Genomic DNA, 14,953 nt, shown 5'->3' with positions numbered 1-14,953 from the left:
TTACTTAGTACATTATATCACTACTGCCCAAAACTCTGGCACTCTAAGCAACTACATAGTCTTAGACCCTAACCTAAGGATATTATTAATGGAATATGTTTTTTCTAATGGTGCCTATTTTTGCCATCATCCTGCTGGTTTACAACCAACAGCCATCTTTTATAGTTTTATTTTCTACAGATGGCAAAAATTGGCCTAGAGATCTTTAAGCCATAAATACATAGAAGTATTTAGTTATTGATAATCTTATCTTTTTTGGAAATTAATAATAATATAAAATCAGTCCCTACTCTGTCATCTATTGGTGACTTTACTATACATCTACATTTTCATCCAAGTTTCATAGGGATCTTGTTACCAATCACTGGGAAAGCAGATGTCATCAGAATACAAAGAGGAAAGTAAATTCCTTCTCCACCCTCCCCATCTGAGTCAGATCAGGTTGAATGAGATGGTTTGGAGAGCTGCCAACATGACAGGTTTAAAGCTCTTTCAAATCCTGACACATTTGTAGCACTCTTGAGTGAATAGAAAAGTGTTATCTCTTCTCTGCAATTGTTGTAGAAGCTGGAAAAGAGTTATTTGAGAAAGAAGACCACACTAACCTTCTAGATCCCAGGAATGCAATTCATTACCATATTTGTTTAAGTCTAACTCCAGGGTCCAAGAACTGCCCTCAGTCTCAAGAATATGGTATATCTGGTTATTCAGGTATCCAAATCCTCACTTGCTCACCATCTTGATTAAGTCGTAGGTTTAGAATGAATGAATAAATATTTATTAAGTGCTTACTATGTGCAAAGCACTGTGCTAAATGCTAGGGATACAAATAGAAAATTGAGATAGTAAGCAATCCAATATAGGTTATACATGTGCAATCATGTAAAACATTTCCATATTAGTCATTTTGTACAAAAAGATTCAAAAACAAAAAAAAAAAGGAAGGAAAGAAAGAAGGAAGGAAGGGAAGAAAAAAAGAGAGAAAGAAAGAAAGAAAAAGAAACAACAGATAGTATCCTTCAGTCTGTATTCATACATTATCAGTTTTTTCTCTGGAGGCAGATAACATACTTCATCATGAGTTTTTTGGGATTGTCTTGAATCATTATTGTACTGCTGAGAATAGCAAAGTCATTCATAGTTCTTCATGAAACAATATTGCAGTTACTGTGTACAATGTTCTCCTGGTTCTGCTCACTTCACTTCGCATCAGTTCATGTAAGTCTTTCCATGTATAAAAACAATTTTTAACACTAGTTTAAATGTTTTTAAGTTCCAAATCTTCCTGCCCCCCCCATTGACAAGGCAAGCAATTTAAAATAGGTTATACATGTGTAGTCATGCAAAACATATTTCCATGCAAAACATTTTCAATGAATATTTCTCCAGTTGTTTTAGATCTGTCTTTATTTGTGTGAAAAATGTTTTGTAATTGTGTTCATATAGTTTCTGGGTTTGTTTTGGCAGGTAGACTCCTAAGCATTTTACAATGTCTGCAGATATTTTAAATGTAATTTCCCTTGCTATCAATTTCTGATGGACTTTGTTGGTAATATGTAGAAATGCTGACGATTTATGGGTATTTATTTTATATTCTACAACTTTGCTGAAGTTGTTAATTGCTTCAACCAGTTTTTTAGTCAATTCTGTAGGATTCTCCAAGTATACTATCATATCATCTGTGAAGAATGATAGTTTCATTTCCTTATTACCTATTCTAATTCCTTCAATTTCTTTTTCTTCTCTTATTGCTATAGATAGCATTTCTAGTGCAATATTGAAGAATAGTGGTGAGTTTTCATTTTGGGATCTTGTTCAGGAGGTGGTCAGTGGATTAATTCCGTTTCTATTTTGCCCTCTGGTTCTAGGATATCAGGGCAATTTTTCTTTATAATTTGCTCTCTCTCTCTTTCTCTTTTTTTTTTTATCATGGCTTTCAGGTAAGACAATAATTCTTAAGTTGTCTCTCCTTGCTCTATTTTCCAGGTTAGTTATTTTTCTGATGAGATATTTCACATTTTCTTCTATGTTTTCATTCTTTTGACTTTGTTCTATTGTTTCTTGATGTCTTGTGCAGTCATTAGTTTCCAGTTGTCCAATTCTAATTTTTAAATTATTTTCTTCAGTGAGTTTTTGCACCTCTTTTTCCACTTGGACGATTCTGTCTTTTAAAGAGTTCTCTTCAGTGAAGTTTTGTGTCTCTTTTATCATTTGGCCTATTCTGTTTTTTAAAGTCTTATTTTATCCTGTATTTTTTGTGCCTCTTTTGCCAGGCTATTGATTCTCTTTTCATAATTTTCTTGCATCACTCTCATTTCTTTCCCCAATTTTTCCTCTACCTTTATTATTTGATTTTTTAAATTATTTTAAGCTCTTCTAGGAATTCTTGTTGGGCTTGTGTCCACTTCACATTGTTTTTTTCCTTTGAGGCTTTGCTTATAGGTGTTTTGATATCATTATCTTCTTCTGAGTTTGTATCTTGATCCTTCCTGTCACCATAGTACCTTTTTATGATCACATCCTTTTGTTTTTGCTCATTTTTTCTGACTGTTCCTTGATATGTTTTTAATATGTTTTTAACTTTATTGTAAAGTTGGGGTCTGCTGGGGCAGGGAGGAGGGGCTGTTCCAAACTTCATATTTCTTTGTGTTGTTGTTTTCAGACTAGTTCTGGGGATCTGCAGCTTTTCAAGGACAGGAGTGGTCACTGCCCTCCTAATCTCTGCTGTGGTCTTTCCCCAGAAAGTACCCCTGCAGCCACAAGTGCTAGAGCTTCTTTTGGTCCTGAAACTGTGACAGGGCCACTGTTCCCCTGTGATGGCAAGTGCGAGTTCTCCTCTTTGCTCTGGAACTGTGACACAGAACTGCATATGGGCAATGAAACAGGTTCCTGTACTCAGTGCCAGCAAAGCGTTCCCTGTAATCTCTTTCTGACCAGTTGTCTGACCCCCTCACCGTTTGTGGGCTGACAATTCCCAAGGCTGTTGCTGCCACTGTTGCAGTCATCTCCCAGGCCCACCACTGCTGCTGCCACTGCATGCCAGGCCAGCTCCCACTCTGGTGTCACACACCTATTTTGCTAACCTCCTAAGTTGTCTTGGACTAGAAAAATGTCTCATTCTGACCTTTTGTTAGCACTGCCAGTTGAGAAGTCATTTTAAAATTGTTTAGAGGGAAATGTTGGGAGAGTTCAGCTGGGTTGCTATAACTACTCCACCATCTTAGTTCTGCCTCCCCTCATATTCATCATATCCATTTCTGATGTTGAACTATGTAACAGTGTGAAAGACGTTGGTGGTAAGAAATGTCTTTTCTGGATCTTTGGTAGCTACGGTTACAGCCCCTGCAGAAACTGTTACCCATGGCACCCTCTCAGTGGTTGCTTCTTAGGATGATGGCTTGTATGGTTATCCTGGAAGTAGGACTGGTATCTGGGTGGTACTGCCAACCACAAGATTCTTGAACTCATCTGCCTACATATGGTGGTTGGTCAGCAATTGGTGTTGGTAGCGATAGTAGTGACAAGGTATCTAAGGAAACTGAGAGGAGTGGTACTGTTCTGGAATGCTACTGCCCCTCAGTAAGCAAACAACACTGTCGCATGCCAAATGGCCTTTTCCAAACAAGATGGAAAATAAATAAACAAGCAAACTCCCCACCAAATCACAAAGCACAGCACCGAAAAATACCCTTGATTACAAATATGTTTCTCAAAATGGGAATTCTATTGAAACAGTTACAGTCATATTGAGAGAGCATGTTAAATGAATATAGTTGTTCATTAAAAAAAAAACTAACACAGGAACTCATGCCCCTAAATATTGGTACTTCTTGTCATACATGTTGTCTTACGTTATGATCAAGGAAGACAAGGAGATAAGAACTAACTTATAGTTTGCATCTGCAAAACATACGGCAGGATTTGAGGTGGCTGAGAGTCATGGATCCATTTCAGGAAATTAAAATGGCAACTTTAGGGGACTTCTTTCTCATTCAAAATGATGCTTTTTGAGAAATAAAAAATTTTCCTTTCATATCACTGCTATATGCAGTGATATATATTTTAAACTACCAAAAAGTAGGTTTAAAGAAGTCTTAAAGATTTTAGCAGCTTTTTAAAAATGTCAACTAAGAGGATAATAAATGCTTAAAATGTACTATGGCATGTGTCTTTGGTATAATATTCACAATGACTAAAGTGTCTACTATAAAGATCAAAAGCAGTCCTATCATTGTACTTGTTAATGAGCTTTCATAGAAGAAGTTATAGATCATTCAATGACTGTTATCTTCAGCAAATGCTGATGAAACTATATTGAAGAGCTTATTGTGATTTGAAATGGAAACCAACTCCATAGAATTGTGAAATTCTTGGTAACCGTATCCAAGAATCTAGAACTAGTGAAACCTGGTTATAGATGTTAGTGGTATATGAAGACAAGCTGGAGGGAGGAAGCAGAAGGGAAACGTTAGTTAATGTACCATTTCCACAATTTCTTCTCTTCTTTTAAAAGGAGAAATCTTTGCAGGTGACTTTCCCGTCTTGCTCACTCTGCAAGGAAGGGTGTTTATCATCTCATGGATTTACTGGCAATTGGTGCGTGCTGTGGGCTCATTTATCTCTCACAAAATGCCACTAACTCACTCCTGTCCTCTTAAATTTAAAACAGCTGCTACCCACTGGCAGTATCTAAATTTTAACAGAGGCAGAATTCCAGACTTTCCCTCTGCCTGTACGACATTGCTGTTAATAACATCTCTGTCCATCAAGGTGACAAGGAGAGAATGTGTTTCTATGGGTATTTTTTTTTTTGCCCATAAGTAAAATGCGAAAGCTTTCATTTTGTTATTGTGAAAACCCCTTGATAAAAACAATTTGATTTGGATGCCATTTGAAGTACTATAATTTAGTTTTGCTTGAAGAAGCATAAACTCTAATGCTGGACTCTACCTATGGAAAATCTTTATTATATCATTCCTTTCACTTTCAGCATATCATTTACTAAGAGACAAAGTGAAGAAGAGGAAAGAAGGGGAATAAAAAAAGGTAAAACTATGTCTAAATAAGTGAAATTCATTCCATGATTTTAATTGAAATTAGGATGTTGTTCTCATAATACATTTTCCTAATTTGAAATGATCATTTACCCATTAGTACTATTCATAATATTTACTTCTGAAGCAATAAATCAAGTTAGGTTGAAATTTAATTGCTTTAACTAAAACTCCACTTTTTTTTTTACAGATAAAAATAAAGATGTGATTTCCAAAATATATCACTATTCATACTGCACTCCTAGGTACATTTTCTGCAATTCTCATCTCAACATTGTTTTTAAACAAGTTGATCTTTTAAATTAAGTTTCCTGGCAGGAGAGTTGTTCAACTTCTGTTCATAATATAGTCATCTGTTCTGATAAATATTAAAGATGTTTTTTCATATATGAGATAAATCACAAGTAGACAACAAAGGGGTTAGAATGTATTGGGTGTTCTGACCAGAGCCAGACCCAAATCATTTTCCTCCATATTAAACTCAACCATCTCTTGCAAGATATAATCTCAATCTGTCTAAAGCTTCCTTTCAGAAAACAAGAAAATATAATTTTGGAAGTGAATTACATAGCAGAACTTATAAAGTAAAATACATCAACAAATACAAATCTCCCCATATATTTATCTAGGTCTTAACTTAGTATTCTATAGTAGTTGAAAGAATGAATTAGACAAATAACTATTTGATTAAAAATATTCTAATTCTCTGGGATAAAATTTAAATGTACAGTAATCTTTGATTAATATATTTAGAATCACCTCCTTAATAAAGAGGATTAACTGCTATAATTTCCATTTGACAATTTATACTATGAAGAAGAAAGGTTTTGAAAAATGCCTCTAGGGAAGAAATGGAAACATGAGTCTTTAGAAAATTTCACATTTTCTACAATCCGAACAACCCAGTCTTCCTTTGTATTAGTACTTTTATTTTTTTTCTACAGCCACATACAACAGAGCTTTTAGAGGATCAGAGACTGGGGTTAAAAACCCATTTTATTTTGAAGTTCATGCCCTGGATTTATTGTTGTTGGTATTATTATTGCTGAGACCTATATAGTCAATGTAGGCACAAAGAATATATGTAGAACACCAAATGAATTTGACTGTAGATTATTATGAAGTAGATAAAATGTGTGCTACATATGAATGCCAAACATTGAGGGTATAAGTAATCTCATTGATTACCACTTTTTTTTTTTGGTTTATTTATGGCCTCTATGACATTTCTTGTTGCAATGGTCCTTAAAGAGGCACGTCTCAAAAACCTGAAAAAAAAGAAAAAAACAACCCTACCTTTTTCCCTAGGATTTTTCAGATAGTGTCATTCCAGGATTGAGAGGTTATTAAATTCAAAACAATTTGGAGAGAGAACTATATAGAGAGAAAAATGTCTTTTTAGAAATGTTTTATATGACTAAGAATCTCTATTTAAAATGTAATGTACTAACAGGTCCTCTACCTACCTCAGATAATCCTGGTTAAGCACTTTGGGACTTTCTACTTTGATGCAATGTTCTTATGACCACTAGATTTAGGTTACATGGTAGGTTTCAGTAATAACTCTCCCACATATAGGAACCTAATGCCTCATTGGTTAGCTAAGTATTACTCTCCTGATAGAGAATGCAATTGATTGGTCATATACTCTAAGGAGGCCTGAGAAGCTATATAAATCAAATCTGTACCCTAGAAAGCTAGAAATGCTACCAGTAAGCATTTTTCCTTAGCAGGCAAACAAATTTCTTCTTCCAGTTTGACTATTCACTTTATTTGACCTCTAGTTTTGTGAAGGTGAAATATTGGTAGATGAAATATTCCCAGGAAGGGCAACTCCCTTTTCTTTGAGAAATCCCAAATACTTCCTTAGAATAAAATTTTAAAATAACCTATTTTAAGAATCTAATACTTTTAAAATTTGGAATTCTAAAGATAGGAAACCAGTCCTAAAATGTAACTGCAGAGAAAAATTTAAGGGAAAAGATGTGATACTGGTAGGGTGCACTAAGAGAGATTTTTCAGAGAGAAGAAGGGGAAAATGATTTTTAGATTGAAATGGGCCTCTTTCTCCCTGGAATTCTTAAGGTGAATAAGAATACAGGAATGGCCTCTTTAAATGTAATTATATAGCTAAGTGAAAGGCAGCTTGAATAAACTTCAGGACTAAGATTAAGTTTGGAAAATATCAATTTTATAAACATTGCAAAATAAATTTTCAGAAATTGTTGGCATCCTACATGTATTTGAGGAAGAGTTTTAAATTCAGATACTAATTTTTTCCACACTGGCATCATGAATAATAAATACTATTGCATTATGTATTTCTCCCCTACTCCAACATCATATAAACACACTTTATCAATCTCCCAGGGTAGTGAGATTAATATGCATAAAAGTACTTTGAAAGGTTTTATTATACAAATATGATATTTTTACGATTTAGTAAGCAAATCAAATAACATAACAATGAAGTGATTTTCCCTGGTTCCCATAGTCAGCGTCATGGGCAAGATTTGAATCCATGTCTTTTCTACTACAAACCAAGCATTCTAGCTACTTTGCCTTGCTGCTTTAAAAATATGGAAGACTTTGTTTTATTACCATAAGGGATTATCATTTTGTCTTTTGCAAACCCAACTTGTGGATTTTAGAAAGCTTATTTCTCCTTGCCTTATAAAATGCTTTAATTCAAATATATAAATAAAATATTAAATATGATAGAAAGTTTTAGTTTAGCATAGGTAAATAAAGTGTAGACCAGGAGTGCGGAAGATTTGGATTCAAATTCGGCCTCTAACACTTACTAGAATCAGGACTTCTTAAACTTTTCCCACTCATGACCCATTTTTGTGTTTCGGCAGGGTGAGTTGGCTTTGCATGGCCTGAGGGTATATGCAGTGCAAAGCATGCTTTGTGTTCATAATCAAGGCTGCAGCGAAGTTGCATAATGCAACAGAGGCAAACACTGCCAGAAACACCTCAGATTCATTACACATTTGATTTTTAATTAATTTTTGGTTGTTGCGCATTCAGAACCCTTTTGCTGTAGCCAATTTTTTCCCATATGGGGTTGTGACCCGCAGTTTAAGAAGAGCTGTCTTCTCTGAGCCAATTTTTCATCAATAAAATGAGAATAATAATAACATAGTACTTAGAACAAAGATGAGAAAACCAGATAGCACCAAGTGTACAGAAACGAAATTCATATTGAGGCAATGCAATTGTAAAGACATTGAGGGATCAGTTCAAAAGATATCTAAAGAAGGGAAACACACTAAAGAATTAAAAAAAATCTCATCTTATTAATGAAGAAGGAGGAGGAGGAAAGAGAGAGAGAGAGAAAGAAGGAAAAAAAGAAAGAACAAGTAGTAGCAGCAGAGGACTAAGAGAACATTGACAACTGTTGAACTATATGCCTACTTTCCCATCAACATACAATAATATGTGAATTACTTAGGATAAGCACCAACAGCCATTGTAATACTGTTAATAATCATTGAAGAATGCTATTTAAGATCCATTCTTAAAAACCACAAAGATAGAAATGCAACAAAAGAAAGTGATAAAATACATGTACATGCCACAAAATCCAGTATTCAACTCACAGAGAAATAATTAAAGTTTGGGTAACCAGCTCAATCTGTTTTCAGCTGGTCAAAGTCAACTCTTTAAGTAAGCCTAGGGTCAGTAGGGACTCACAAAATGACTTAATGTCACAAAATGAAACCATATCAAAACTGTTTGTTCCAAACAAATCATACGCCACTGTATGCTGACAAGAAAGTGGGTACATGGGTCATATGAGTATCTCAACAGATCCAGAAAAGGCATTTGACAAAGTACAAAACAACACTGATAAGTAGAGGCATAGGAGGACTGTTTTTAACATCATAAAAAACATCTAAAACCAAAAGCAAGCATCACATAGAATGGGGACACACAAGAATTTTCCCCAATTTATATGGATGTAAAGCAATGACACTTACTTTCCCCACTATTGTTTGATACAGTTTTTGAAATCCCAGCAATAGCAATAAGATACGAGAAGGAAATATGTAAAGAAGAGATAAAAACGTCCCTGTTTGCTAATCACAGGATGGTGGAATTAATGGCTTAGCAAAGCGGCAGGATAAAAACCAAATCCTCAAAAGTCAACAGCATTTCTATATAATAATAACAAAACCCAAGAAGTAATAATAGAAAGAGAAACGCCATTCAAAATAATTACAAAATGCACAAAATATTTGGGAATCAATCTATCAAAATACACAAAGTACTTGTATAGACTCAAACACAAAGAGCTCTTAAAGAAATAAAGGACAACTTAAATAGCTAGAGGATTATTTCACAGCATTCCTGTCTGGGCCATGCCAATATAATAAAAATGATAATACTACCAAAGTTAATTAACAGTTATAATGCTATACCAAGCAAATTATCAAAGGGTTATTTACAGAACTCAATAGAATAAAAAACAAAATTCATTTGGAAAATTAAAAGATCTAGAATAACAAAATAATTAAAAGAGGCAATAATAAAGAGGGACCAGAGAAGTCATCAAAACCATCTGGTATTGGTTAAAAAATAGAGAGGAAGATCAATGGAACAGACTAGATAAGGGTGAACTGAAAATAACAGAACTCAATAACCCAATGTTCAACAAACTGATAAACAGAAATTATTTAGAAAATAATTCCCTATTTGATAAAAACTTCTGGGAAAATTGAAAGATAGTCTGACAAATTGGGCTTAGACCAAAAAAATTACAATACATTTTACAATAAATTCTAAATGGATGTGTGACCTTACTATTAAAGCTCATACCATAAAAAATTTAGAAGAGAAGCAGTTCATACACCTTTCACAGCTATAAGTAAGAGATATATTCTTAACAAAATAAAAGATACAGGCAATTACATAAGATAAAATAGATAACTGATTATATGAAAGAAAAGCTTCTGTATTCTTCTAATGCTTCTAGGATAAAAAGGGAAGAGGTCAAATGGAAAAAAAACTTTGCATAAAATTTCTTTTATAAGGATTCTATATGTAAGATATGTAAACAATAAATATATTTGTATATAGGTATACACATATACATGTGTGTGTATATATGCACATACATACACAGATATCCATCAAATGCCACTCTCGAAAGATAAAAGGTCAAAGGATATGAACAAATAGTTTTCAAAAGAAGAACTGCAAACTATTAACAACCATACAAAAAATATTCCATATCACCAATAACATGCAAAATAACCAGAGGTTTTACCTCACAACCTGCAAACTGGCAAAGATGGGAAGAATCAATAGTGTAGGGGCTATGAAAAGATAGGCACAATAGCTCATTGGTGGCAGAGCTACGAATTGACACAACCATTTTGGAAAGCAATTTGGCATTATGAAAATAAAGTGACTAAAATGTCCACATCTTTTGACCCAGAAAGCTCATTACGAGGCTTATACCCGAGGGAGGTTATCCATAAGAAGAAAGCCCCACCCAGTACATTCCAAAATACTTATAATGTCATTGCTGTTTTTTTACTAACAAAGATCAGGAAACAAAACAAATGCTCATTGATTTGGGAAATGGCTAAACAAATTGTGATACATACTGTAGTAGAGTATTACTGTGCTCTAAGACATGACAAATATGATGAATACAGAGAATCATAGAGAAAACTTACATGATCTCATGCAGATTTAAGTAATCAGAGCCAATAAAACAATATATACAATGACTATAACAATGTAAATGGAATGAAAAACCATGAAAAAATCAAAAGTCAACGTTGCAAAATTACAAAGAATAAGCAGGAGGATATATGAAGAGATATACCCACCCTACTCCTTTGTAGAGGTGGGAGGTCCAGGGGTATGGTATATTGCATATGTTTTCAGATTTTTTCAATGTACTGATCAGTTCTGTTGATTTTTTTCTCTTCCCTTTTTCTTTAAAAAAAAAAAAAAGAAATATTATTTGCTATATGGGATAGCTCCCTGGGAAAGGAGAGAGGTAGGCATACTAGGAGATGTTCTGATGATGCTACAAACAAAAGATATCAATAAACATTTATTTTATTTTTAGGCAATTGGGGTTAAGTGACTTGCCCAAGGTCACACAGCTAGTGTCAAGTGTTTGGTCTGAGGCAGGATTTGAACTCAGGTCCTCCTGACTTCAGGACTGGTGCTCTATCCACTATGCCATCTAGCTGCCCCTGACTTTTTTTTTTTAAAAACAACAATGATTTGGGCCCAGAATAAACAAGAAGAGGAAAGTAGGCTAGGTTGCCTTTAGGAAATTACATTAATAAATGTACGTAATTCATGTATTTAAACTTCAGGAAAAAAGACCCATATTTTTAATACTAAAAATTCTACCTGTGATGTTGTATGGTCACAGGACATGGAACATACTGGTCCCTAACGAACTGAATGTGGTTATCTAACAGGAGGCAATGGAGAAGTGCATTGTGGATGTGACCAGATGCAACATACAATAAATATGGGACTTCAAAGAAGAATTGGAGTAAGCAATGACATCAGGGAAATATATGATTGAAAAAGAAGATGAGCTGGTTATATGATAAGGATCAAAGATAACAAGTGGACATCATAACTGCTTCACTGTTATCTTTGTGATGTCATAGGAAAGCAAGTCTTCTGTACATAGGATGAAAATTCCTCCCCTCCCCTGCAAAAAAAATTATGTAAAGATATTTTATTTGTACTTGTTGTCTCCCTTAATATAATGTAAACTCTTTGCTGCAAAGAAATTGTTTCATTCCTTATATTTGTGTCTCTAGCACTTAGCACTTAGTACCTGGTATACAGAAGGCATTTAATAAATACTCCTTGATTTGTTGTTTGACATGGACAAGAATCTCACAGGATGGACAGGAAAGGTTGGGTTGCAATTCAGATCATTAGAAGAAACATCTTAATTGATGAGATCATATATACATTTGAATATCTGATTTGAAGATCTACCTTATAGGGTAGTTGTGATGCTCAAATGAGGCCATAAATGTAAAAGGCTTTACAAACTTAGTCATTGTATGCCAATCATCACTATTATCATAGTTATTAACTGTAAGTATTTTTTGTAATGCCAATAATCAGTCCTTAACTTTACCTACTTTTAAAGTTGTCTCTCTACTCAAGTACTTCCATGGAGGCTCATCATAGCATTGATGTGACCTTGATTATGATGAATTGGCCATGACAGGAGAATGCCAAACTTTAGCAGCTCCTACTAAGCTGATAAAAGCTCAGTAACAGACCAAATATCTGTGCTTTGAGGGTCAGCATAGTTAAGTTGATAGATGTATCAATCGTAGGATCAGTAGCTATACAATGAATTTTTTTTTGGCCACAAAAAACTATGAAGACCGTCAATACACAAAAAGGAGATAGATGTGGTCTAGGATAGTGTAAGACACACAGTTATGTGAAATCAAAGATCTTTAGAATCGTAGAAAAAAGAATAAATTATCATTTGGTTTACATTTCAGACTAAGAAGTTGATTTTATTGTTTGTTTAACTAAAAGTTTCTGCCTTAGTTATTGTCCATTAGTGATCATTAATAAATGATGCTTAAATTTCACTTACACATTTGAATTCACAAGTCTTACATTTAATATCAAGAAGTTAATCCTAACAATTTTATAGCCTAACACCTGCAATCATGGCAGAAGGCAATAATATAAATTAGTTTATTAAAATATAACTGGATAGAGAATCAATCACTTAGCTAATTATTGTCTACTTCTTAAAACTACTTGTAATGTGTTATATCCTAACTACAGAAGATAATAACTGCTTTTTAAACATCAACCATTTAGGTAATCTAAAATACCAAAGGCATTTTAAGAATTTAAAAACATTTATATAGGAATTTTGCGTAAGAAAATGAAGTATTAAGATAAACTAATTGAAATTTCACAAGACTTTTCAGATACTATTGGCAAGTATGGTACGACAGTGCTTTCTACTAACATCAATTTTAAGTAGATATAAAAAATCTTTATATGCTAATATCTACTTTAAAGTAGAACATTCTGCCAGCTGATACGAAGCTATCGAGTTGTGAAATCATGTCAATAGCATAAACAAATGACTTCTGATTCATAATCCCAGTGGAAATTTAAAGATGTACAGCATTTGCAAATTTATTATTCATCAAGTGACAAGCATTTATAAATAACCTACTATGTATATATTTAATATATTATCATATATTTAATGATAAGGATTGTTGTAACCTAATTTCATTCACTTTTCTTGATACCATATTTCAGTTTTTCTTGATTTGTTTTTCTCCTAAATACTACTTCGAATCATAGAATCTTGGAGTTGAAAGGACATCAGAAGCCATAGTCCAACACCTACCTGAAACATATTAATGTTTCTTCTTTACAACATTCCCAAACATATCATCATCATTTAACCTCCACTTGAGAACCTTCACTGAAGAAGGACTAGCTATATTTTCTGGACACCCACTCCATTGTTTCGACAGTTATTCCTTAAAATGAGATCAAATCTTAATAGGAATATATTAAAAATATAGTTGCTGCTCAGTACAAAAATGTTTTGCTCATATTGACTATGGAAAGAAATATCAATACTGACTATGGAAAAAGCTCTCTCTTAAGAGGACAGTATAAAGAAGATATTAAAGGAGTTTTCCTACAACTCCACAATACGGGAAGATGTTCCTTGACTAGCTTGGGAGATCACTGATACCACACAGGTAATACTTACTGAAAGATTAAAAGAATCAACAGTGGGATTTGGGCTTATGTAAAAAACTAAGGCATTCCAGTAGTTTGAGAATTCAGCATTTGGGGGAGTTCAAGCTGGGAACCAGAAGTAGAGAGAGAGCCCAGACCCTGACAGAGAAGGCAATGAGGGGATAAAGACAGGGGAAGAGGTAATTTCTCTTTCCCCCTCTTCCAATTGACCTGGCAAAGCCAAGACTAGACAATTGTTATAGTATTTAGCCTACAGGTTCTATGTCTGCATCATATGCTGTATCTAATTCTCACTCCCTGATTTTCCATTCACCATGATTTTTACTTCACCATAATCAATGATATAGGTGGGGTTTTTGTTGTTGTTGTTTTGTTTTGCTTTTGGGGGTTTTTTTTGGTGGCAGAGGTAGGTGGATGAGAAGGGGAGGTATGGGACAGGAAGGGAGAAGTGAGCCAATAGTTGAAGAAAATATTTTCTACAATTACATTTACGTGAAAAAATATTGCATAAATCTAATGTACTTAGTATACTATTAGCTCAAATGATACTATTAACTTCACTAAGTTAATCAAATATGACTTAATCCTCCACTAAAGTCTTAACTGCCCATATTATGGGGGTAACCCTAGGCTCTAAAACATTCTTAGAAATGTGAAAGTGTTGGCAATTTACACAGATTTTACCAGGCTAGAAAATGTTCTGATGCTGGTCCTGGTGATAGACTATATGTTTGTCATCTAAGTACCAGTCTAGCTAAATTTAAAGAGTTTCAGCTCCACAGGGCAGGTGATCAATAATTTTGTCAGAAGGATTGATAAAGACTATGTGATTAAAGCAGGGAAGGCAACGTTATCTGCATTGGTAGAGGGAGTCCTGCACCAATGAAATCATGGATTCTTGAAATGTTGACCTAATATTCTCAGAATTTCATCCCAGATATTATCAAATTTAATATAATAATGTTCCCAGATAAAATACCAAAGTTCTAATAAAAGCCTGAAACGTTTTTCAAATGTTTAAAAAGTGCATGTTTCCCTCATAATATTGATGAAGTGAAATCGTCTACAGTAAGACAGTGAAAACTGATGTTCATTCAAGCTATGTCTCCTCTGTTTATTTGCATATGGACATGTCTCTG

At 34.0% G+C, this 14,953-nt stretch overlaps 1 long non-coding RNA gene across 1 annotated transcript in view; it reads left to right on the top strand.

The window, feature by feature from the left end:
* The window catches only part of LOC110211262 (uncharacterized), a 48,303-nt gene extending 33,350 nt beyond the window's left edge, over positions 1-14,953 (top strand). The window contains exons 3-4 of the long non-coding RNA XR_013485802.1: positions 4,991-5,046; positions 11,510-14,953. This is a non-coding gene — a long non-coding RNA (uncharacterized LOC110211262). The remainder of the gene's footprint in view (positions 1-4,990; positions 5,047-11,509) is intronic.

Source organism: Phascolarctos cinereus, unplaced genomic scaffold, assembly GCF_003287225.1.
Source record: "Phascolarctos cinereus isolate Bilbo 61053 unplaced genomic scaffold, phaCin_HiC Scaffold_1;HRSCAF=81, whole genome shotgun sequence".
Classification (NCBI taxonomy): Eukaryota; Metazoa; Chordata; class Mammalia; order Diprotodontia; family Phascolarctidae; genus Phascolarctos; species Phascolarctos cinereus.
This window is presented reverse-complemented; position numbering and strand designations above follow the sequence as displayed.